At 37.2% G+C, this 23891-nt stretch overlaps 1 long non-coding RNA gene across 11 annotated transcripts in view; it reads left to right on the forward strand.

Annotated features, from left to right (window-relative positions):
- Window positions 1-23891, forward strand: part of LOC139827833 (uncharacterized) — a 97417-nt gene that overhangs the window by 59708 nt on the left and 13818 nt on the right. For 2 of the 11 annotated variants that reach the window (XR_011738886.1, XR_011738876.1), the window contains exons 1-3: window positions 11655-11825; window positions 13485-13707; window positions 17555-22024. The exons of 2 other annotated variants lie outside the window; for them this stretch is intronic. This is a non-coding gene — a long non-coding RNA (uncharacterized lncRNA). Of the gene's footprint in view, window positions 1-11654; window positions 11826-11923; window positions 11998-13484; window positions 13708-14265; window positions 14580-15670; window positions 16079-17554; window positions 22025-23891 lie in introns of those variants that run through there. 7 more of the 11 variants (XR_011738880.1, XR_011738878.1, XR_011738877.1 and 4 more) reach the window with 7 other exon arrangements.

Below are 23891 nucleotides of genomic sequence, written 5' to 3' on the forward strand. Positions count from 1 at the left end.
TTGCATTCTGGTAGTATCTAGAGTGTTGGACTGAGGTTTGATTGCTTTGAAGCTTGGAGCTGGGTTATTTGTAACTCACAAATACTCTCTCAGTTGCAAAGTACTCATGAATATTTTCATTTATGCATGGACTTCTTGCAAACATCTAAAATTTCAGACAAGAACTGGCTTATTCATCACATTCTTACTCGTAACACTTTAGTTATCCACAGAACAAGAGACAACCTGTGAATAGCAGGGAATAATCCATACCATGATCACTATGTATGGTATCTGTAGCTTTTGTCACCAATCTGAAATCAACTCAAAATTGGAGTCCAATGAAAGAACAAAATCTGTGGCAAATGTTAGTCATAACAATCTACAATTAATAACATTTACAAGTCTTTGCTCATTATCAATAAACAAATTTTTTAAATTTTTTTCTATACTCCTCATCCATTCAAAATTTTATTTGATGTTCCTTATGCCTTAAGGAGCAGGAATGAAATAAGACGCAGCATGATCAGGGTTCAACATATGTTTATAATATTCTGTGTGGGAAGACCGGGCATAGCCCGGAACAACTGGTTTTTATTCTGTTAAAACTTTCTTTTGTGTCAGCTTTCTTCAGAAACAACAAAGCTGCCAGCTTCAAGGGTGAAGCACATAAGAGTAGGAGACAATTTTGTGAACAACTTCCTCCAGACTACAAAAACTCCTTCTAAATGAATGACTGCAAGTGTGGTTATGGATTTCACTGTTTTCAAAGGAGAACGAAAGCTCATGCCTTCAGTTTAATATCACAGTAAAAACTGAAAAGGACAGAGAATGAAGTTGTCCCATTCACTGTTTTGGAGAAAGAAGGAGCACACCACAGCCTACCTGGCTTTTTCTAGTAGAGAAATGATAATTTGTAATATACTTTGTGCCACTTATGTGCTTAATCCCAAACAGCAAGACGTTTTTGAGCTGTTACCTAATTCTGAAACCCTCCCACTGCAGGTCCTTTGTTTTCAGATATTTAAAATTCTCAAGTTCCATTGCTATCTGGACAGCAAAACTCTTGGCAGGGTTTGCACAGTTCAGTATCTCAGGTTGAAATGCAAGATCTTCTGCCTGTCTGAAGACCACATATTGATTGGAATAAAATGTTCAGCTTTTGCAGGCAAGACTAAAACTTAGACTCCCTGGTTGGAGGAAAAGTTCTCACAAATAAATTTTAGACTAATCAAAAATGATCAGCAATTGAAACTTTTGGGCAGATACAATTAGTACTTTGGACTGGCAAGGAAACAAAATAGCTTGACCATGTCCACCCGGTTAAACGATTCCAGGCAGGGGTAAGATAGGGGAGAGGTAAGCATTTTGAATACCAGACTCTCCTGCCTGGCTTATTTACTTTTTTTTTTTTTTTTTTACATTAATCACTAGAAGAAACACAGAACTTGCACTGAAGAGGAAGGGGAATGTAAGATGTGCTCTCAACAGAGTTTCCTAGGCATTCATGCTCCAGTTAATTATTTCTCTTGTGCAAAGTGTGACAGTCTCAACAGGAGGAATAAAAAGTGCTTCTTTACAGCAATTAAGAGCTGCTCCTTGGAGGTGTGGGTTTGAGTTCTGCTTTGCTGATGAGAACACTGTGTATGGGATTCTTCACCCCACTGGAATACTTCAGCAAATGAATAAAACAAAAGTGGACAGAAGCATAGGAACAGGAAAAACACCACTACTACCGTAGCTGGCTGTGATATTTTACAGAAAATGGCTCTTTGTTTTTGAGTTTTGAAGTTTTACTGTTTTTTGTTGTTTTGTGGTAGTTGTTGTGGGTGTTTTTTTGTTGTTTTTGTTGGGGGTTTTTTGTTGTTTTTGTTTGGTTGTTTTTGTTAAAGACCATAGGCACTATGGCACAAGTGCCTCCAGTATTACTTGACATATTTTGTTTGGCAGAGCTCAACACAAAAAAGCTCAAACATGTGACTAGAAAAACTCTGCTTTAGAGCAGTTGTACCGAATTAACGAGTCTTTTTTTTTTTTTTTCCTAATTCTGCAAAATTACCAAAGTTAAAATGGAAACCAAAACAAAAAATTCTGGAAGAAGGTTTTAAAACAGTTGTAGTCACTTAGTACACCTTCATGCATGAACCATTACCTACTTCTACCTTGGCAGGACTGCAGTGGAGCTGTTGAACACTGAATAATGAGATGCAGGCTCCAACCTCAGCATCCATAGTGACCAGAAGGGCAAGTCTGATCACACCCTAGATCTCTCTGCTCTATACCTCTGAAAGTTGTAGCCTACATGCTGGGCTTCAGATGCCAGTAGGTCAGATGGCTATTGGTATAGCAATCCCTAAGCTCTTGCTTGAAAGCTATTTTCAAGAGCGGAATACAAGAAAAAGAGTATTGAAGCATTACCCTTCTAGTAGTATATCAATTCATGTAAACTTTGTCATCTAGACCTTTTAAACTAGCTTAATCTCACTAACTTTGTTTGCTTTATAATTTTACAGAAAGATTATCACAAAAAATAAACACTAGGACACTGATAAATATTAATGCTATCATCTCATCTACAAAAAGAGAGATACCATTCTAGCTCTGTCCACATGTGTTTTTCAGGAACAGAATACCACAATTGGTTTATGCCCATTTTAATGACTTGAAGGACTGATGTGCACACTCTAGATGTTCTCTAATGAAACATGTACAGCCAAGCTCTGAATAAAATGTACAGATTGTATAAAACTATTCAGGCTTACTCAAATCAGGTAAAACTACAGAGTTTCAGAAAGGATTATTAAACCAAGATCTAAGAACAGCATACTAGTTTCTGTTTATAAGTGTTAGACAATGTACAGGTAAAGGATTAATTTGAAATCCTAATATGTGGGGCTGTGACTCAAAAAAACTGATCCAGAAATTCTTGTATCTTGCTTGTAAGTCTCTGTCCAGTGTACACAGAAATGGGAAAGTGTGGACAAGAGTAAATGAAGGTGGGTAAACCAGCTTTTGGACAGATCCTGCAGTAGATAAGAATAACATGAATGGAAAACTTGAACCACCACACCAGCAATGTCCTGTGTACGGAAGACTTTTTTTTAGTTTTATTTGCTCTTGTACCACTTTGTGTGTAGGTTGATCTGATTAGTGAGCAACTCATCTTCTTTCCTCACTTCTACTGCTTGTTTTTACACCTCAGTACACAGAATCAATGTAGAAAGTACTTTGGAAGTGGACATCTAGTGGAACCACAGCGTTATTTTTCACCAGACTTAAGTTGTCTATTTTTACCCACTGCGCTGTTTTTACTGGATATTAACAGGAAATCTGTTGCTATGCACCTGTTAAAAGCAGCAAACTGTCTCAATGTCACCTAAGCAAATGGCCCAGGACACTCAAACCCCCCACCATTCCAGATAGAGCTGTAGGGATGCCATTTTGCAGACTACTGTAAAGTCCCTAAAAATCACAGAAAATGTAAATTTTAAGACATTATGAAAGGCTAGTTCTGAAGAAGCTTATATGTTCAACTGTGTATTGTAATGTAGTTGAAAGTGTATGTTTTGGACTTTGAATAACTTCTCCTTAGGTCGAATAAGAGGGACGTTTCCTGAAGTCTTCCTCTTATAGACCTAGGCTTAGAAAGCAGGACGTGTCTGGGGAGGTGGCATGTCCGGCCCACTGACAGGGTGATCCGTCAGTATCAGTAAGCAGAAACGTGATTTGACCTTCACTTCTGATGCAGCTGTCACATCAAAAGATTAACTAGAAATGCACCAGCCATTCAAGGCATGTTTCTGAATTAGCCTCAAGTTTATCCCTCTTTTCTCCTTCACTTGACAGAGGGATTTGGGGTCATAACTGAAGCCTGCTTTAAAAATCTTGTCTCTTTAATCTTTTGAGAATTCTGACATTTAACAGACCTGGAAAATTTAAATGAATGGAGGATGTGAATAGTTCCTGTACCAGCTATACCTCTGGGAGGTATTAGATCACAAAGCAGCAGGAGAGATGTAAAAACTTATTCTCTTGTCTTTTATGATCTGTAAATTCTCAGCAGTGGAGAGTGGTGAAAAAAGAAGCAAAGACAGGCGGCAATAGAAGGAATCAATGCTTGACAAAAAATTAAGGTTTTTATTACAGTAAATGAAAGAATCAAACAAAAAACAATTAACTTTTCACCCTGTAAACCAATAATTAAACTTTAGAATTGTCTAAGACCACTCAGTTAATAAGACTTTCCTGACAGCAGTAGGCTCCATGTTATTGTGGTTTTGTTTTTGTTTTTGTTCTTGTTTTCTTGTTGTGTTTTTTTTTTTTTTTTTTCTCTCTGCCAGCCACTAGGAAGAGAAATCCAGGCTCAAACAGTGGGTTGCACAAGGAAACTTCAATAGGAATAATGTCCTTACATCATTTATTTGTATGCCCTGGTTATGAAATCCTTTGCCTTCATGATAGTGACTAACCACAGTATGCATGAAATTTGCCTATTTGTCTTTCATTGAGATTATGCCACATATTTACTTTTTTGCCATATTTTCCACGTAAGAGATATTGCTAGAAGTATTGCAAGGAATGCTCTGAGATTAGAAGAGAGTATTCAGCTCAATCATACAGGTGTTCAAATCTTTGAAATTCAAAACCCTATGAGAGCAGAGTATTTAAAAATAAAAATCATGAAAGTCTATAAAGAATTGTTAGTGAATGTATGATGTTAACTCAGATTTAGGAAGTCCAAAAACTTTAGATCCCTGGATAGCAGGATCATATTCTAGGGGAACACCATTCTACTATTTAATAAGCATCTGCTGCCAGCCACTGCCAGAGACAAGGCACTAAGTCAAATGCATGTATGTTCAGGCTGAGCTTCAGGTAACTGATATTTTTAATGATTTATTTACAGATATATATTAAATATTTGTGGTGGTGGTTGTTGTGGTGGTGTGTTTTGGTTTGGTTTGTTTTCTTTTTTTGTACTAACTCCTAATACTGCACAATAACTAAACGTGGGTTCCTAAACGAGCACATTGAAAATTATTCTACGACTGGAAAGAACACAAAGAGATAAATGTTTCATGCACAGCGAGGGGTTATATTCACTGTCAAAAGAGCCTTTTGTTTTAGAGTTCTTTTGGAAATAAAAAATACAGCTACCAAGATAGCAGAAATATAAAAAACTGTGTTTTCTAAAGTTTCAAGACATGGTTTCATAGGCCTTTAACAGTAGTAGGCATGTGTATTTTTAAGACAGATGTAATTTTGTACATATGCCACTATCTTTATTGCATATACATAAGGATGATTTAAAAAGAACACTTTTTTTTAAGGGTAACCAACTTTTTAGCTGCATCATCTGAACAAAAGGCTGTATCCATTATTTACAGTCATAGAGTTCCTGAAACAACTAAAGAAATACAATGTATTTCAGGGTTTTAAGGAGGGGAAGAAAAAAAAAAAAGGAGAAAACAACAACAGAAACAAAAGAACCCTACTAGTAAAAGCCTCTGAAAAAAGAATTATCCCTTTTCTTTCTTGAATGAATATCCTTTTTTTTTTAATGTTATTTTTTCAAAATGTTTTGCCATTGGTTATTACCTACTGAATACTGTGTACTTGGTCTCAGATCTCTTTCTTATGTTGAAACAAAACCCCTCAGCTTTAGTTTTGGGCATGTATATATATATATGTGTATGTCCAGGATAAACACCCTTTTGTGCCAGAAAAGGGGAGAAAAATGCAGATTCAGTCATTATAAATTAATGCTTTATACAGCCTAGAGAAAGTAAGTACTGGAAAGAGCAACATTTTAAAGTTAACTTTGCTTTATGTACATTCCAGTGGTGGCGTTATTGTGATCCTGCTGTAATGTCTTGTGAGAAATCACGTGGGATAATGCAACAACCATGAAATTAAAATGGACTACTTCTGTAGAGCAGACCATTATTATGCGGTGTCTTATTTCTCAGAGGGTCCATTATCTCTTCATCACCAGAAAAATCAGGCTCTGCAATGAAGTACCACAGACTGAGCCAGAGGCGAGGCACAACAGCAGAGGAAAGGCCATGGGAGGACAGAATGTACCAGTGTTACATCTCACCAGCCTTTATTTAGTGATCAGAACTTTGGAATTCAACAGTTTTAAAATATTGTTTCATTTAAAAGTGCCAGCTGCTGAAGAAGATAAGGGAGAAGGTAGTCTGTTTAAAAACTAAAAAAAACACCCAGCCAAATCTCTATACCTGAAAGTACTTTAGTTTGTTTTCCAGCACAGCCTTTTGAATTTTAATGAAACATTTGGGGAAACTTGCAAATTAAAAGGGAAATGTTGCTTTCTGAGAAGCTGGCCCAGGACCACATGTGAATTATTTAGAGAAAACTTGTATTGTTTCTGCTTTCAAAGAGCAAAGAAAAAGTTGTTGGGGGGTTGTTTGTTTGTTTGTTTCTGTTGCCTTAGTCTTAATTGTTTTTATTTCCTCTTCACTGTTTTTAATTCCAATATCTCTTCAAAACACAATAGTTATGCCTTAGAGCAATTAAATAAAAGTACCTCACATAATAGCCGTAATACATTTTTAGCTGCTTCTCTGCAACCAAAAGAGGAAAAATAAACTTATTGATAAATCTTGACTGATTGCATTACAGAGATGTAAAAGGGCTGTAAGTACAACGAAGTGTCAGTTCTAAAATCTTGCCTTAAAAATATCCTTGAATACCTGAAATGGCCTTGAAAACAACAACATCCAACATGAAAAGCTAAAGAACTGTTAACCCAAGAAGCAAAGTCCATAACTGCAACATATTTATCATATTTTTTTATTTACTTAATTTAAGGTTTTCTTTTTTTGTCCCTCCCTCTGTACTCCTTTTTTTTGTTTGTTTGGCCCCTTTCCCTTTCCCTTTCCCTTTCCCTTTCCCTTTCCCTTTCCCTTTCCCTTTCCCTTTCCCTTTCCCTTCCGTTTGTTTATCCCATCTATCAAACTTTTTCATCTCTTGGTAATATTCCTTGACTGAAGTGTTCATGTATTCACACAGTTTCCCTGTTTACCTGAACTTCAGCTGTCATTTCCACACTTGTATGAAAGGAGGTTAAGATTCATCTTAATCGTGTTTCTTCTTATGCTAGCAGAGATATTGGGTTTTAGGCCCAGTTTTACTCACCAACTTCCTTAATGAGTTTAAAAATTAAGTAGAATGTTGTTGTTGTCTTTTTTTCCACTTCCATTTACATTGGTATTAATATTCCTATGAAACAGAAGCAATGGCACTGAGTCACATATCTATCTCCCAGTTTCCCTGAGTACTTTTGAAGGTACTTATATAGAAAAATTACAAGGTTATGAAAATCAATCAAGGAAAATTAAAATCAAGCTCATTCTTACACCAAGAATGGTTTTGCTATGACCAAGCTTAGGAGAGCTTCATTGTTTTAGCATGGGGATACTAAAATTCACTCTCACATGCTCACTTTAAAGTATTATATGAAAACAATATAATTGATTCTGCTTGCAGATATATTTTTATTGTGTGTCAGGTGAAATTTTAGAATTACATGAAAGTGACCTCTGCATAAAGGAGTAGAGATTCTCTTCTTTCTCTGAAAGACTTTGGTAATTCTACACCTGTCTGATTCCAAATCTACTTGTCTTCTACTTCCTCTGACATTCCTGCAGCCCAGGAGTTATGATCTGAAGATGAGCCTCTTTTGGTATAATATCCCCCAGGTATAAAATTTGTTATAAAATTTCTTGATAAATAAATCAACCAGCAAGAAATCAGCCTGGGAGGGGTGAGGCAGTGTAGTAATTGCAAAATGTGTAACTTACACGCAGGATGACACGTGATAAGAACTGGCAGTCTGAAAAATAAAATTATTACAATTTCTTACAGTTTCTGTTAGACTTTTATCTGTCTGCTTTGATTTCTTATGTAAGTTGAGAGGAAAAAAAGTCAATTCTAGCTCTAGGAAAGCACTCACTGCTAATTCTGTTCACCAGCTGTGAGATCAAATTAGTCTAATATGTTTGTATAGTTTCATGTGCTTATATGAATACATATATATACATACACACACACCCCATAAATGGGTGGAATTTCTTCAAATGTGGATAAACCTGAGCATGCTATGACCATGAGATCAGATTCCAAGGTATATTTAAAATTTGAAATATTTTGCAAAAAACTGATGTTTTATCAGTGAAATCAAAGAAATCACAGACTTAAATATCTGTTATACCTGCTCCAGTAGTAATGTATTAGTATTTTGTTATTTTATTAAACTGTTTATCTTAATCCAAGTTTCTCCCTTACCTTTCAGTTCTTTCCCCTATTTGGGGGGTGGCGAGAAGGGTAAGTGAGCGCCTATTGTGTTTGTATTGCTAGCTCAGGTTAAACCACAACAGGTAAATACAATTTTGTGGCAGAGTAAAATTGTCTCAGTATTCTTACCTAGAGATCAAAAGCTTGACACTTTACCTTTCGAGAAAAGTGTGTCCCAATAAGATTATTGCTTACACATATTGAAGAGAAGAAACTTCTTCTCAGTAAGGATGTTAGAACACTGGAACAGGCTACCCAGGGGTGTTGTGGAGTCTCCTATTCTGGAGACATTCAAAACCTGCCTAGACATATTCCTGTGTAGCCTCATCTAAGTGTTCTTGCTCCAGCAGGGGGATTGGAGGTCTCTTCCAATCCCTAACATTCTGTGATTCGTCCCTCTCATTTTACTGAATGAAGTGCCCTCTATAATCTGCATACTTTACAGCTTTCTGCTTCGTGTTTCCTTCTTATCTCCCTATCTATGGGAAGTGAATCTGGTCTCCTGCATGCAGCTGATGTGCCTCCTCCTCCTGCCACTGCTTCTGATCAGGCCTGAGTGATTGTGGCTTCTTCCATTATGCTGAACCACCACCAGTATGGTTTGCAGCCCAGAGATTCCAGCTCAGTTTTCCCTAAAGTCGGATGTCTTGCTCTCTTCTTTCCAACTCATTTCTCACTGGGTTTTCAGGTTCACATAGGACCATTTAAATGTATTTATGGTAGAATACACCAGGATAACCTGCTCAACTCAGTGCAGTTTTTATTCAGGCAAAGATGATGAGAATGGGGTTCAGTAAGTTTTTCTGAGGAAAAGGTGAAGGCAAATTGGTAGATTTTTTTTTTTTCCTATGTCTGACAAGGGTGATCTAATTCTATGCCATCTCCTAACTAATTATTCCTGTAGATAACATTCCTCCTTCATTTAACTTTTTATAGGTCAGATATACTTTTATTTATCCTCAGTGCCTTCTGATAATGTGCAGAATAGCTGTATTTGATTCTTAATGCACTCAGTAGTTACAGTGTCACTAAGGATTATATCCTACATAACGATCAGAACAAAGTCTGAATTTTCAGTGAATCAGAGTTATGCTTTACTAATGTCAAGGAAGAGAAACGATTGCTCTGTTTTAGATATACTCAAGATTATAGTTGCAGAATTGCTGTCTCCAGCTGTCTCCCTTTTACGGTCTGTTTTGTTCTTTATTATCTGTATGTTCTGAATGTTTTGCTCCCTTGCTTTCAATTTTAAACATGGTGCAGACAGCTTACAGAACATTGTTGGATGTGGGGCTTTAAACTGACAAACTTGTCCTTTTTATATCCTTTCCAACTCTTTCATAAAGAAATCGGGGATAGAGGTTTTCCAGACAGATGAGACCAGTACATTTTTTCTCAGTGTATGATTTGTTCTTGGTGAAGTCACCATGTATTCACAAAAAGACAGGAAGCCTGGACATAATGGAACTTACACAGAAACCATGATATATAATATAATAAAACTTGATACTAACTGGTGATACTAAATAATGAATTTGATGAAAAACAACCACCAGGGGAAGGATCAGTGGGTGATAGAGGGCAGGAAATTAAAACTATTGGTACAATAATTGAAAGTTATTAAATGATAAGGACAGATCAGGATGACACTGTAGATATATCTGGTGCAATAATCCAAGAAAATCTGTGATCATTAGGTTTGAATCCAAATCTATCTCTGTATTTTGGACCAGCTTTTACTAAATGTTTTCCTTTGTGAAATATATTGATGAAATATCATGCTTAATGCAATAGACTATATACCTCAGTTCCTTATAAAGTTTAAAGCCACAGAGCTACTGAAATAAAAGTATACTGTATCAGAATATGGAATTACGTAGAAACTTTAGAAAATATAATATATAGCCTGTATTCTTCAGTTTAAAAAATTAATTTAGCTCAAGATTTTCTGTGACATTGAACCAAAGCAGTCAGGGAGCAGCACTGAAAAATTCCCAGTGGGTCAGGAAATAATTACAAAGCTGGTGAAGGTGCATCAGGAGCTCTTCTATCTCAGGGATGACAAGAGACCACAAAAGGAAAATAAGTGTTGAGGAGCATGGTACTGTGTGGAAGATCCAGGCCCACATGCAACCAATGGCCTCAGACAGTCAAGAACGTCAAAGTTACAGACACCAATTCATACTCCTTCCTTTCTTTTCCTTTTTCCTATATTAAAGAAGGCAGAGCAATATGTAGAAAAAGAACAATAGTGCCTGTTTTGGGAGATTTCTTTCAAGCTGAAACTCTTTTAAAGTCCAAAAGCATTTTTAAAAAGTTTATTTATTAAATTCAACATACTTAAAAAAAAATAAATCATGTTCATTCCAGCTCAAAAACATAAATATAATTCTATGAAAATTAAAAATGCCACCAAGAGAGCTAAGTCAGAATGGGGATTCAGGTAAAAGTTTCTGTATTTTGCAGTATATGAGACAGTGGAATGTGCAACAAAATTATGTAAAAGTGCATAGGCAGATAACAAGCTGCTAGATTGCAAAACACAAATGACCTTATGTTTATAAACCATAGGCATTAAAAGTGTTCATTAAGCACTTATTTACACAAAGAATGATAAATGTGTGGAAACAGTAAAACCTACCCTTATCCCTGCAGTAAAGCAGACACATGACACTTGGCACCAAATTTCAGAAATGTCATTTTTGCTGTTTAAATAAAAAGAGAGTTCACTTTAACCAAGGAGAAAGGGGAAGAAAAGTAGTTCAGCTGCTGTCTCAATAACTGTAAGAAATAGGCAGCTGAAAGGAGAGGAGCTATTTAACAGTTACATCATTGAACAGTGAATTAATCAATCTATCAGTCACCTTGCCTCAGTCTGCAAAATGTCTTTGGCCTGTCTGTTACACAGTCACATCAAGATACGTATTGTCGGATGCTGACCAATAGTAGGCTTACATGAAATTGTATTGCATTGGGAAATCAAAAAATGAAACCTGTATGTGTCACGTCAGATCACTACCTTTTAATATGAATGAAAAAAACAGGCAGAGGTCTAAAACTAAATGCCTGCATGTCTTTGTTTAGAGACATCTGGAATTTATTTTATTTATTTTTTTTTTAATTTATTTTTTAAAGAATGTTTGGTTACTAGAGCTGTGGCAAATTTTAAACAATAAAGGCGTATGGGCTGAAGCTACTTTTTAAAATACCTTTTCATGGGACTGCTAGTCTTGTGATTCCTTACTGTACAACAAATGTCCATAACAATTAAGAACATCTGTGATTTTAAAAGATAAGAAAATTTCCAAGTTTAAAACTCTTCTAGTTTTAAACAGTGGCTCATTCCTTTCAGGGAAACACACTGAAGTGGAAAAAACAAAAAAACCATGCTTCTACATAGTGATACTGTTTTTACACATGTAGATTCATGTTTTGAAGAAACTGACATTATTTAAAGAAAGATCATCTTTGGACCAGGAACTACATGTGACTGTTTTCTAAACAGTTGAACTTCTTGTAACAAAAAGGTACAGTGAGTTGTTTTTTCGTTTGTTTGTGTGTGTGTGTATTGAGTTGTGGTTTTTTTTGTTTTGTTTTTTCTTTCTTCTGTGTAAATGTGGCTTATAGAGGACCATGACTCCAATCAGAGACCATGAATATCTTTGGGCAGAAAATAGGACCAGCTGGTGCCATTGCCTGGTACTTTTTACATTTTCTTTAGGGTGCTGGTTGGGAGAGGGGGCTGGTGAAGAGCTATGCACAGAAGACAAGAAACAGAAGTTGTGACTGGAAAAAGGCTCAGAATTGGCTGCAGCGGCACTCCACCAGCTGCCATTACAATGTGTATTGTGTACATTTGCACGGTGTAGAATCTAATTCAGTTTTACAGTCAGAAAAGAATAGGAGGCAATCACCAAAGCATCCATCACCAAACAGCGTGATAAATAAGGTGTTATTTGGATCATGTATTTAACCCAGTCAAGAGATTTGGACAGGAAAAATGGGAACAGAAAAGACAGGATTAAAAAACAAAACAAAACAAACAACCAAACACAAACAAACAAAACCGGCTCTCTCATGAAATAAAATAGAAAGAAAAAGAATTACCCTCCCTGCTTTTTTTGGGGCCAGGAACACTCACTACTATATAGAAGTAATACATGATTGCTGTTTATGAGTTTTATTTGAAACTGAAAATTGCAGTAGTGTGAAGTAAAATTAAAAAGTAACAGTTTTTGTGAGGGTTCTTCAAGAAGTTTCCAGGAAGGTTCTTAATGTTTGGAATAGTGAAATCATGGCTTATGGGCAATACTTCGAAAATCATCCCACATTTGAGCAAAGATACAGAGGAATATACATGTCTAAAGACAACGAATGTGTTTTTCAAAAGTAATTTATGCTCTTATGGCAGATTTTTAAAGATATTTACCCCTTAACAGATTCAGAGAAGATGATGAGTAAATACTTGAAAACCATCTATAAAGCTATCTCCTAAAGGATATAAGGTGCTTAGGCATTTTTATTTTTGTTTTTGTGGTGTATCTTTGTTTGCAGACATTTAAATAAAGCTTTACTAGTCTAGTCCTGTGCATGTATATAGCAGCCCAGCTATCTTTTAAAATGGCTAAAAATTGCATTCCTCTAATATATCCATACAGAATTTTCAAATATCCATTTGCTCTTACGGTGTACCAAGGACTTTTAATATCTTGCACTGAGGGCTCAGCCCTAAATCCAATTAAATTGAAAATTACCATGTGTGAGTTTAGACATATGATTTGCACATATTCTTAGCATGTCACAAATTTGCAGGAAGAAACATTAGCTTATTTTGCTGTTATTTGAGTTAGCACACATCATGCTACATGTACTGAGGTTAGACTCTGTGATCTTAAAGGTCTTTTTCAACCAAAGCAGATTTTATGGTTCTATATGATTAATCACAGCTCATCTGTTGCATAATAATGTCAGAGCCCAGAGGATGCCAGTAGGACTCACTGGCCATGACCAGCCTCACCTGGGATGCCTAGCCACCCACATCTCTTGCCCGTGTGCTCAGGAGCCCTATTTAAGCCCAGCCTGGGGCTGTCAGTCCTGCCCTGAGCTAGGACGTGGTGGGGTTGATCTCCAGCCCTGCCCCCTTGACCCATACTGCAAGTAGCCCCTCTCCTGTGTGCATCCATCAGATATAACTTGTTGCTGGCTCCATCTCCTTTCCTTCCTGCCTGGAGCCCATGGAAGGACTTTGCTCCATCCCTTGCTGTGTAAGGAGCTGCTGCTGAATTACACTCTGCCGTGCTCCGCCTCCCGTAGACCGTGCCCTGGGGACATGGGCCCAGCCCGACGGGACCACCGGCTCCGGCCGTGCCCCACAGGTAACTCCTGAGAAGCAGTAATCGTTGCAACCAGGTAAATAAGTCAGTTTTGGAGCAGATGTGAGGACCATAAATCGTTTCAGAACTTGTAGAAGTTTTTTTTTGTGTGTGTGGATATAATGACTGAGAAGACTGGGGGTAGGCATGGTAAAGGGGGAGGTGCATTGAACTGTTTCTAAAGCACATGGCTTTGCTACCAGCTATCTGTTCTACCTATCCATCTGCAAATACTGGTATTTTTAGTTCAGTAGCTAAAAGAACATAAATATCTGGTCTTTTTGAAGGATAGAGGGAAGATTTCTGACTCAAAATGATTTCTTCAGCTTGAGGTGTTTAATAACTGTTTCAGAAAAAGTGTGGATTTTTTTTTTTTTTAATATAGTGCAACTAAGAATTGGAAGGACTACTCTGAAAGAAAAAAAATGTTGTCGAAATAGAAATATTATTGGTTCCGCATAAAGTTTTTTTGAGCTGTGAAGTAGTTGTTTAATCTGAATTTACTTCAATGATGCTTTTACTTCCTCTGAAGCTGAATTCTTAACAAACTTACAATATTTACTGTCACTCTTAGCTGTCTTCCTGAGGCTCTGCTGGGTGTGGTTAGAATGCATTCTTTCCATTTTTAAAAGAAATCACAAAATACCAGTAAATAATTTTCAGTTATCATCAGTCTGAAACTAAATAAATATATCAGATGCTTTTTGCCTTGTGTTTTTTTTCATAAGCTGTTTCAGCAAGATGACACTGATGGTGAACGTGGCTTTGAGGTTTACAGTGGAGGTTATGTACCATAATCCACACTTCTGGTAAAGTTCCTCAGGTTCAGTGTCTCAGAGTTTTGACTTTAGGAAACTATCTCCAGATACCCTATTGCAGATTCTGAACCCCTTTATATGGAGACTCCAGGTAAGTCTAAAATAATTACTTTCTGATAGAAAAAAGGGGAGTGATGTAGCAAAGTGGCACATCTACCTCCTAGTCTCATACCATTTGTGTCCCAAATCCCAGTCCTCTCCCTTTATCGCAGAATTTGAACACCCCAGCATTTCCTACCCAGTTTGTCCCCTGTTACACCCAGAAAGGAACTCCTCCTTTCCCTTTGCCCACTTTTTCATTTTCATTCCAATAGCTTCCCACACAAATTTTCCCATCTCAGACTTCCTTCTCACCAGCCCACTTGCAAGGTCTCAATGCTCCCCTCGCTCTTCAGCACTTCCTTCCCATATTTTTGTCCTGTATTTCCTCCAGCTCTAATCACATCCTTTCTCAGCTTACAGTTTCCACACCTGCTGCAGTTATTTGCTTCCTGCTGTTCTTGCTGCCTGTGCGTGGCTGTTACTCCCTCAGCCTTTCACTAGCAACACTCTCTGCATGGGCACTTCTTCCCGTGGCGTTTGCAGCCAGACAAATTCTTCTTTTTGCTTGATTCTCAGAAAGCATGTTCATCTTCTGCTCTCCTGGGTTTTCAGAAATCCAAATGCGTTTGATACTTACACAAAACTGGGGACAGGACTCTTGAGGATAGTAACACAGAAAATGTCAATCAGAAGTGGATGTAAGAAGGTTTTAAAGCCAGTGAAATTTTAAATTCTCTATCGTATAATATTTGCAAATGAGTTAGCTTTTGTTTTTTAGCAATAACTTGGAAATGAGATGAAACTTTAGATAGTCAATGATAAATTAAGTAAAAATAGTGTTTTCTGTAACCAGTTTTGCCATTCTAATGGGTATTACCGATGCTGAACATATTCAACAGAATAGGTTTGTTAAATCAAAAATTAAGACCCATGTGAATATGAAAACTTTTGATAGAAAACATTCTGAATTATTCCTCAATCTGTTTCTAGCTATTGGTTACTAGTGATGTGGCAGACAGGATGGGGCTGCTACTTGTTCTAGGGCAGCACACGATCAGAAAAAATATGTGAATATACTCCATGGAGGGTAAGAATAACAATGGAAAAATATCTTTTTTCCCCAAGCTTTCTGCTACAGCATGGAGCACTTTGAAAGGACTTGGGAAACTTTGTTTAAATTGTTATATTCCCCTGTATTTCTCACCTTGCAGGAGTGCAGCACACGGTGTCAGTGCCCTGCTCCTCCCTGTCACAAACACGGTGGAGCGCACATAGGCATAATTAAATGCATATAGGCACAGTTAAGTGCACCCAGGCACAGTTCAGTGCATATACGCGGAGTTAAACACATCCAGGCGCATTCAAAGCCGTGCATGCAGGCCCAGCGGCTGGCCGGGCAGAGCGGGGGGAAAGGGCGCCCCCTGCTGGCCCCGGAGCTGTGCAGGTTTTGCCGCCGCCGCCTTTCGCGTCTGCTGGCGGGGAGGTGCCAAAGCCGGATTTAGGACGTCCTTGGAATCGCTCCCATCGCTCACTGCCGACAGCTGTCGAGTAAGGTCAATGATACGTAGCACAAATTACGCTGAAATTTTATATTTTTTCCACCTTTGTATTACTATATGAATTACTGAATTTGTTTAGTAAGGTAGATGCTGAGAATCAGTCTATTTTTGTTTCGGGGTGACAACCTCTCTGGTATTTGATATGGTAAAATCACAAAATTAACTTAATTATATGATAGAGGTAGAAGTAATTAAACCAAAACGAAGTGTGCAGTCAATTAAACCAAAAGTACATATACGTATGTTTTAAAGGTATTTAACACACAGGAAAAGGCGTAAGAGTGTCAAAAATCGAAGCAAAGGAAACAACAAAAACCCAACAACAACAAAAAACCCCAACTACCTTTAGTTGAAAGTTATACTTGGGAAAGTATATGTGCTTATTAAGAATTAGAAATAACATAAAAGTAGAATTATTACCTGAGAGAATGTTATTACTTTCTTTTCAAGTCTGATATTCATTGAAATGTCTTCAGAATCAGACTCTTAAAACAAACAAATAAAACAATAAATAAATAAACAAACAAATAAATAATGAAAAATAAATAACTTAAACCCCACAACTTGAAAACACTAAAGCATTCCAGTTCAGGAACTGGAAGATTGAAATACGTGCCAAATATTAAAGTACTAAACAGCTTTATATGTAGGCAAGGTAAAAAGCGAAAAAGTGAAAAAAAATAACAAAAATACCAAGTACATACTTTGTTTCCAGTTCCAGGTGTTTTGATTTTCTTCAGTTTGCAGAATTTATTTGAAACACCCATTTATACACCTCGGTACTTAAATGTTAATAATTATTAAAATATGCAGAGATATTCAGTCTTGGGTATATCTAATATTTATCTGGTCATACACTAAACATTACAAACTTATTTATATTGAAGTCACTGCCACTGGTACATTAGAAATTTAAAGACGCTAATAGGGCTGATCAAATAATGTCCAGTTCATTTAATAATTAATTTTTGTAGTCTCATTCAGCTGCCTGTATAGCTGATCTAATAGTGTTTTATTTATACCTAATTTCACCAAAGACATTACTGACTGATAGTGTATTTCATTCATGTTTTTAGGGCTTTTAAAGTGTCACTTTGGTATTATTTTATCATGTTACAGAAGCTAGTAGCTGAAGAGAAGTTTATATGCATCTGATTTACAATATATTTATTTCCTATCTTGAGGGATAATTACATCACATAATAATCATCTACATTAAGTGTTTGGAGGATGGTCTCTTTATGGTCTTAATGGAGTAGTCTTAATCTCTTAAATCTGTGTATTTCTGTTACCTTCCCAGCCGTTCACCACTGACTCCCTTGCTGTTTGTATAGCAAAGCATTCAATTCATGTTCAAAGAATGTACGGGCAACTGAATGCAAAAATCAGGCCTCGTGTTTTGAGGACAAGTCCTATATAAGTCCTTTTGTTCTAAGTGTGTTCTTCGGATTTGATTCATTGACAGATGTTGTACCAGCAGAAATGGAAGCAACCCAGTTTCTCATGGCCACTGGCACTGTGGGCTCGAAGAGCAGCATCTCATCAACACCAGAGGATGGATTGCAGTTGTTATTACGCCTACTTGCTCTATCCTAAGAGGCACAAACCACTTGGTTTTAGATGTCATTTTATAGTCATAATCTCTGATCTTTTCACCAACTTTTATGAAGAAAGTATCTACCCGAACATCATCGAGGTTCCCCCATATCAGGTCAATTAAGACTAAATACTAGTAGTCAGTATTGCTACTTATGCAAAGTAGCACTACACAGAAATTGCACTGAAGGAAGCTAACGAACTCTTTCAGTCAGGAAATGCTTGGTAATCTCTTTAAGATCTAAAACCAAATCTTTATGGAGAACTTAGCATATTATTGAGAAACAAATAAAAGTAGGAAGGGTACTGGAAAATGAATTTTCATTAACCTTTTTTACTGCAGTTTTCTCTAAACTGTTTTGACGCTTATAGTATGTCAGCACATTAATTACTATGTGAATATATTTTGCTGAAGTGATTTTGCAGTGGTGGTGGACCATACCCTCATAGCTTTTACAAATTTCATCTCTGGAGTTTGGGTGATATCAAATGGCAATTTATGGTAAACTGGGAACTTGAAACTCCCAGGAAAATAGTAATCCAGTGACGAACTGAATGCTAAAAGAGTAACTGAGCCTATGGGGGCACAATGTTGTACGGAAAAGCACAAGTGTGCTGAGGTGCATAAAATCCTTCCTGGTAGGGAGTTACTGGCTGAAAGAACTGAACTGAATATGACTAATTGCCATTTATTTCTCTCTTTCAGCACTTACAATATAGATCATATCTATTTGTTGAAGGGAAGATCTACAACATTTTTGAAGTCTGGAGAGTTCTTACCTGTCTGGTGGATGGATTGGCAGTGGTTTAATGACCTTTTTACATACAAAGACGTCCTGAGGACATAGATATGTCTCGTATTTATGCTTCACTCCCAAACTTTTGTCCTTTGAGTTGCCATCTGATCACCAGACAAAAGCTGAAATTCCTTATCTGTGTAGCTGTTTTCAGTTTTGCCAACAAATGTCACCAGGTGTCTGTAATTCTGGTTCTGAATGATATCTCCTTTCTGACTGACCTAAACAACTTGCAGTTTGGTTTGCAATTGCAAGCCTTGACAATTGCAATTTCCCCCATCTATCAAAAAAAGTTAATTGCAATCAGCACTTACGGGGCTTGGAATGGTAATAAAGTTCCCATAGCCATGGCAGTTGAGGAAAGCTAAGTTTAGAGATCCTACAGGATATGTCTATGAGTTAGCTGCATGGATAGTTAACATTAACAAAAATTAAGTAGTACTGAAGGTACTGAAAAATGAAGCAGTCATAAAATCAGACCTGTAAGAACACACAGAGGATGAAGAATATTTGATGATGTTTTTAGACTTGAAATCCACGGCAGTAGTTTAGTAACATAGATTTTACACGTTCTGTGTTGCATAGGCAACTAACACTAATGTAGACTAATCTGACAAGGCATGCAAAACTTCAATCTAAAACCATAAACTAGGATAAAATTAACTGTTCAGCATTTGCTGAAGTACTGTCTGTTCTGGGCTACTCACTCCTATGTATTCAGAGCTCTTTGTAGAGAAAGTTACCAGTATGTGTTTGCTAGTGATACAGAGATTCAACAGAGAATGAGTAATTTAAATCGAAAACTCATGCGAGCATCAATTAGTGCCTTCTAAGAGAAGTATCGAGCAGATTTGGAGTCACTTTCTCATGTATTAAATTAACTAATTTATTCTGTAATTGGTTATAAATTGTATAATGCATACCTACCCTTCTCAGTCTAAAATGATAACCCGAATACTATGAGGTCTAAAGTATTTACTAAGCAGGGCTAAAAAATACATAATGAGAAAAGACCAAATATGTTCTTATATTCTTGTGTTTAAGAGGTAGATGTAGGAAGCATGGTAGATAAATGGAAGCACTTTTTCTAAATGCAAGTAGTGATGCATCCTAGCAGGTTGATGGAAGAAAATAAAAAAATATTCTAGTCACCAGGTATGAAAAATGACAGTATAGATCACTTTGGAAGAAGAATTGTACTGTGTATTAGAAAACCAAACCAAACAAAAAAAAACTAAAAACACACACACACAAAACCCCAACCAAAACCACCAGAGGACTACATTTACTATATCATTAAAGTACTACAAAATCACTTCAGATTGGAATGTCATACCCTGGAAGGGTGGGGAATAGCATTGGGGCTTTCAAACCAATTTTGTAAGCAATGCTGAAAACTACAGAAAATCGGAGGAAAATACTGCTATATTATTACTGTATAAAAGGTGACTTCAACTAAGTGTGGGTAGACTAGGGCAGAGTTAGGAAACTATATAATGCATAGGCTAACACTTTTATGCATCATAAACTTGTATGTTAGGAGCAACTAATGAGAAGTTTGAAAGCAGGAAAGAATTTCTTATTTAAGCTCTGGATGAAGATGTACTTATGAAAAACCATTGTAAGCGTGATTGTAAAGTATTTGTCGAGGGTTAAGATTGCGGGGTGACAATCAAACCCTGGCAGATGTATTGTTAACCTCCTTTTCCCCCCCACTTCCCCCTTTTGCCCCTCCCTCTCCCCCCTTCCCACTCAGGACAGGCGATCGGGAGGGAAAGAAGGACAAAGAAGAGAGTTGGAAAAATTAAAGATGTTTTACTAATGCTACTAATAAGAATAGAGAAAATAATACAAAATATACAAAACCGATCTTGAAAGTCTCAGCAAGTGCAGAGCCAGCACCCAAAGTCCTGGATTAGACTCTGTAGCCAACCGGAGCTGGATTCAGTCTCTCACTAGGCCTCAGTTCGCAGGGACGACCAGCAAGGTCCTCTCCTAATGTCAGCCATGAGAGAAAAAAAAAGGAAAAGGGAAAAAAGGGCCGAGATCCTCGTGATCTCCCACTTTTATATGAAGTATTCACGTGAATGGAATGTTATACACCGTTGGTCAGTCTCTCGATCATCAGTTTCTCGTTGCCCCTCTCGTGAGATGTCCATCTGTGCTTATCAATAAGTTTGCATTCCATTGCTTGGTTTAACCAAAACATGTGTCGGGTTCTCCAGGAAAATGCAGCTTATATGAAGTCTTTAGCTGACAGGCAAAAATTCACTAAAAGAGAAACTTGTTTTTTAACAAAACCAAGACAGTATTCTAATTCAACAATTTTGTACAAGCAAAAAAGTCCACCTAAAAATGATACCAAATAAAAATGGAAACTATGTCAAAATAAGCATATTTATGAACAGAAAATTGTAGAATCAGCAAAAGAAGTTAATTTTTGCAGGTGTCTTGCAGACTGACCAGAGGGATGGAGAGACATTCTGTACAAACAGAAGGGAGGTAATTAAATTGTCATTGGCCAAGAACACTGCAGTCACCAACACTATAAGTGGATTTCAAACAGTGTCTACTCAAAATTCACGAGAAAACATGCTAAACAAAGGCTATTAAATAATCATCTGGATATCATCTGTGTCAAAAAAAAAAAAAAAAAAAAGAATTACTATTTCTGAGTAGCATCAGTATGAACAGGAGAAACTGATTGATGATTAATTACGAATTGCTAAACCTGAATGGACTTCACACAGAAGTTCTTCAGCTGATGATACATCCCAAAGAATGTACACTTCTTTCTCCATAATACTATGTCCTTGTTTCTTACAAATCTGTTTTCCTAGCAGTGTGTGTGGTTAAAAGGTGTTATGGTCTAACCTGCCTCCTGTAGACTTCAAGGATACACCTAGAAATGCTTCTTTATTTACTTAACATCTGGGGGAAAAATGTTTGTTCTTTTTTCCCACCATCAGCTCCATACACTAATTTAGTAAAATGATAGAAAAATTGTCAAAAATGAACATGATTTACATTAGATTGGGCTGAAAGTGCTGGAACAGACCAGAGGTGATTCTTCTCTCTTCTTATATGCAGTCTTGATAATTGGATTGAGGAACACGGAGCTTCCTTTAGGAAACTACTTTGCAGATTAGTATTTTTCAAAATAACTAACTTTATTGTATATATGTAATGGATTGCAATAAGTATCTTTCAACAATACGTATTTTTACTACAAAATATTTGTTTTAATGTATAATGTAAATTACACAGTGAACATTTATTGCTGGTAATAGAGCCTTTATACTTTACTGAAACACATTTTGTCCCTTGAATAAGACAAAGAAATCTAAGCTGAGTGACAGATCAGTTTTCCTTACACTCAAACAAGAACTTATGTAGTGGTTAGTTAGCTAATTCATACTCCCTGTTTTCCTTGAAGTTCTAGTTAGTAAGTGGCAATGGCTGTGGAAGCCCAGAAGAAACGTGACTACTGGAAGCCCAAATAAAGAAGACAATGACTTGAAAACACGTCTTTAGCTCTCCAGGTGATGGAAGAACCTTTAGAAGTAATTTTGCTTTGCAGAGCAATTTTTTCCCCTCAAATTATATATATATATATATACACATATATATATATACACATATATATTTTTTACTGGAAATACTATTTCTCAAAGTTGAAAATAGGTCTACCATTCCCTCCCTATAAAACACTAAGAATATAATACAAAGTGCTTGTTATAATAGAAGCTGTCAAGTCCCCTGACTTCACTTGTTCTTCATTTTAAGCCATCTTATTTTGGAGAACTGTAACATTTTAGGTGAATTCGTGTTTGATCTGAAGGAGTTTAATTATGAATGGGGGAGGCAATGAATAAGGAAGAAGAGGGAACTTCTTTATGTGGTAAAGAATACATTTATCAATAAAAGGTTTGTCCTTTTATGTTAGGAGATACAATAACTTTATGGCAAAATTAGTCCAAGGGATATATAAAACCGTTTCAAGATAAACCTTGCCTTATTAAATTTTGTTCAGTGTTTGAAGGCAGGAGTTTCTAAAATATGTAAGGTATGCATAATATGCAAGCAAATTTTTGCTGATTACAGATATTTGGAAAGACTTTAAAAGGCACACAGGTCTGCACCAGCTCCTGTTGACTTTTCATACAATTTAATATGCTGTAAGTCACTAAAAGGAGAAAGGATTTTTTAGGATTAATAGAGGTACTTCATAAATCTGTTCACATTTGTGGACTCTGCTGCATTTTGAAACAGCTAAAAAGCTTTGGCATCAGTTCCAGAGCTCTTCATATATCTCTCATCAGTTGCTGTTTGGCTCTTAATTTGAGGCTTGGAAATTGTCCTTTTCTAAGGAAAAGCCATTATTCTTTTTAGGTACATAAAGAAATACACCATTTGTCTATTAATAAAATATTAAGATGTTCAGAGGGCTGAAGCACCTCTTCTATGAAGACAAACTGAGAGAGTTTGGATTGTTCTGGGGAGACCTTAGAGCAGCTTTCCTGTACCTAAAAGGGACCTAGAAGTAGTGATGGCTTTAAACTGAGAGAGGGTAGATTTAGATTATATCATAGTATCACTGTATGTTTGGGATTGGAAGGGACCTCAAAAGATATCCAGTCCAATTCCCCTGCCGGAGCAGGAACACCTAGATGAGGTCGCACAGGAATGTGTCCAGGCGGGCTTTGAATGTCTCCAGGGAAGGAGACTCCACAATCCCTCTGGGCAGCCTGTTCCAGTGCTCTGTCACCCTCACTGAGAAGAAGTTTTTTCTCAAATTTAAGTGGAACCTCTTGTGTTCCAGCTTGATCCCGTTACTCCTTGTCCTATCATTGGTTGCCACCAAAAAGAGCCTGGCTCCACCCTCATGGCACTCACCCTTTATATACTTATAAACATTAATAAGGTCACCCCTCAGTCTCCTCTTCTCCAAACTAAAGAGACCTAGCTCCCTCAGCCTTTCTTCATGAGGGAGGTGCTCCACTCCCTTAATCATCTTTGTTGCCCTACGCTGGACCCTCTCCAGCAGTTCCCTGTCCTTGTGGAACTGAGGGGCCCAGAACTAGACACAATATTCCAGATGGGGTCTCACCAGGGTGGAGTAGAGGGGAAGGAGGACCTCTCTCGATCTACTGACCACCCCACTTGTAATACTCCTGAGGATGCCATTTGCCTTCCTGGCCACAAGGGCACAGTGCTGGCTCATGGTCATCCTGTTGTCCACCAGGACTCCCAGGTCCCTTTCTCCTACACTGCTCTCTAATATGTAATTTCTCAACCTATGCTGGAACCTGGGGTTGTTCCTGCCCAGATGCAGGACTCTACACTTTCCCTTGTTAAACTTCATCAGGTTATTCCCTGCCCAACTCTCCAGCCTGTCCAGGTCCCACT

This window comes from Patagioenas fasciata, chromosome 4 (assembly GCF_037038585.1).
Source record: "Patagioenas fasciata isolate bPatFas1 chromosome 4, bPatFas1.hap1, whole genome shotgun sequence".
Lineage (NCBI taxonomy): Eukaryota > Metazoa > Chordata > Aves > Columbiformes > Columbidae > Patagioenas > Patagioenas fasciata.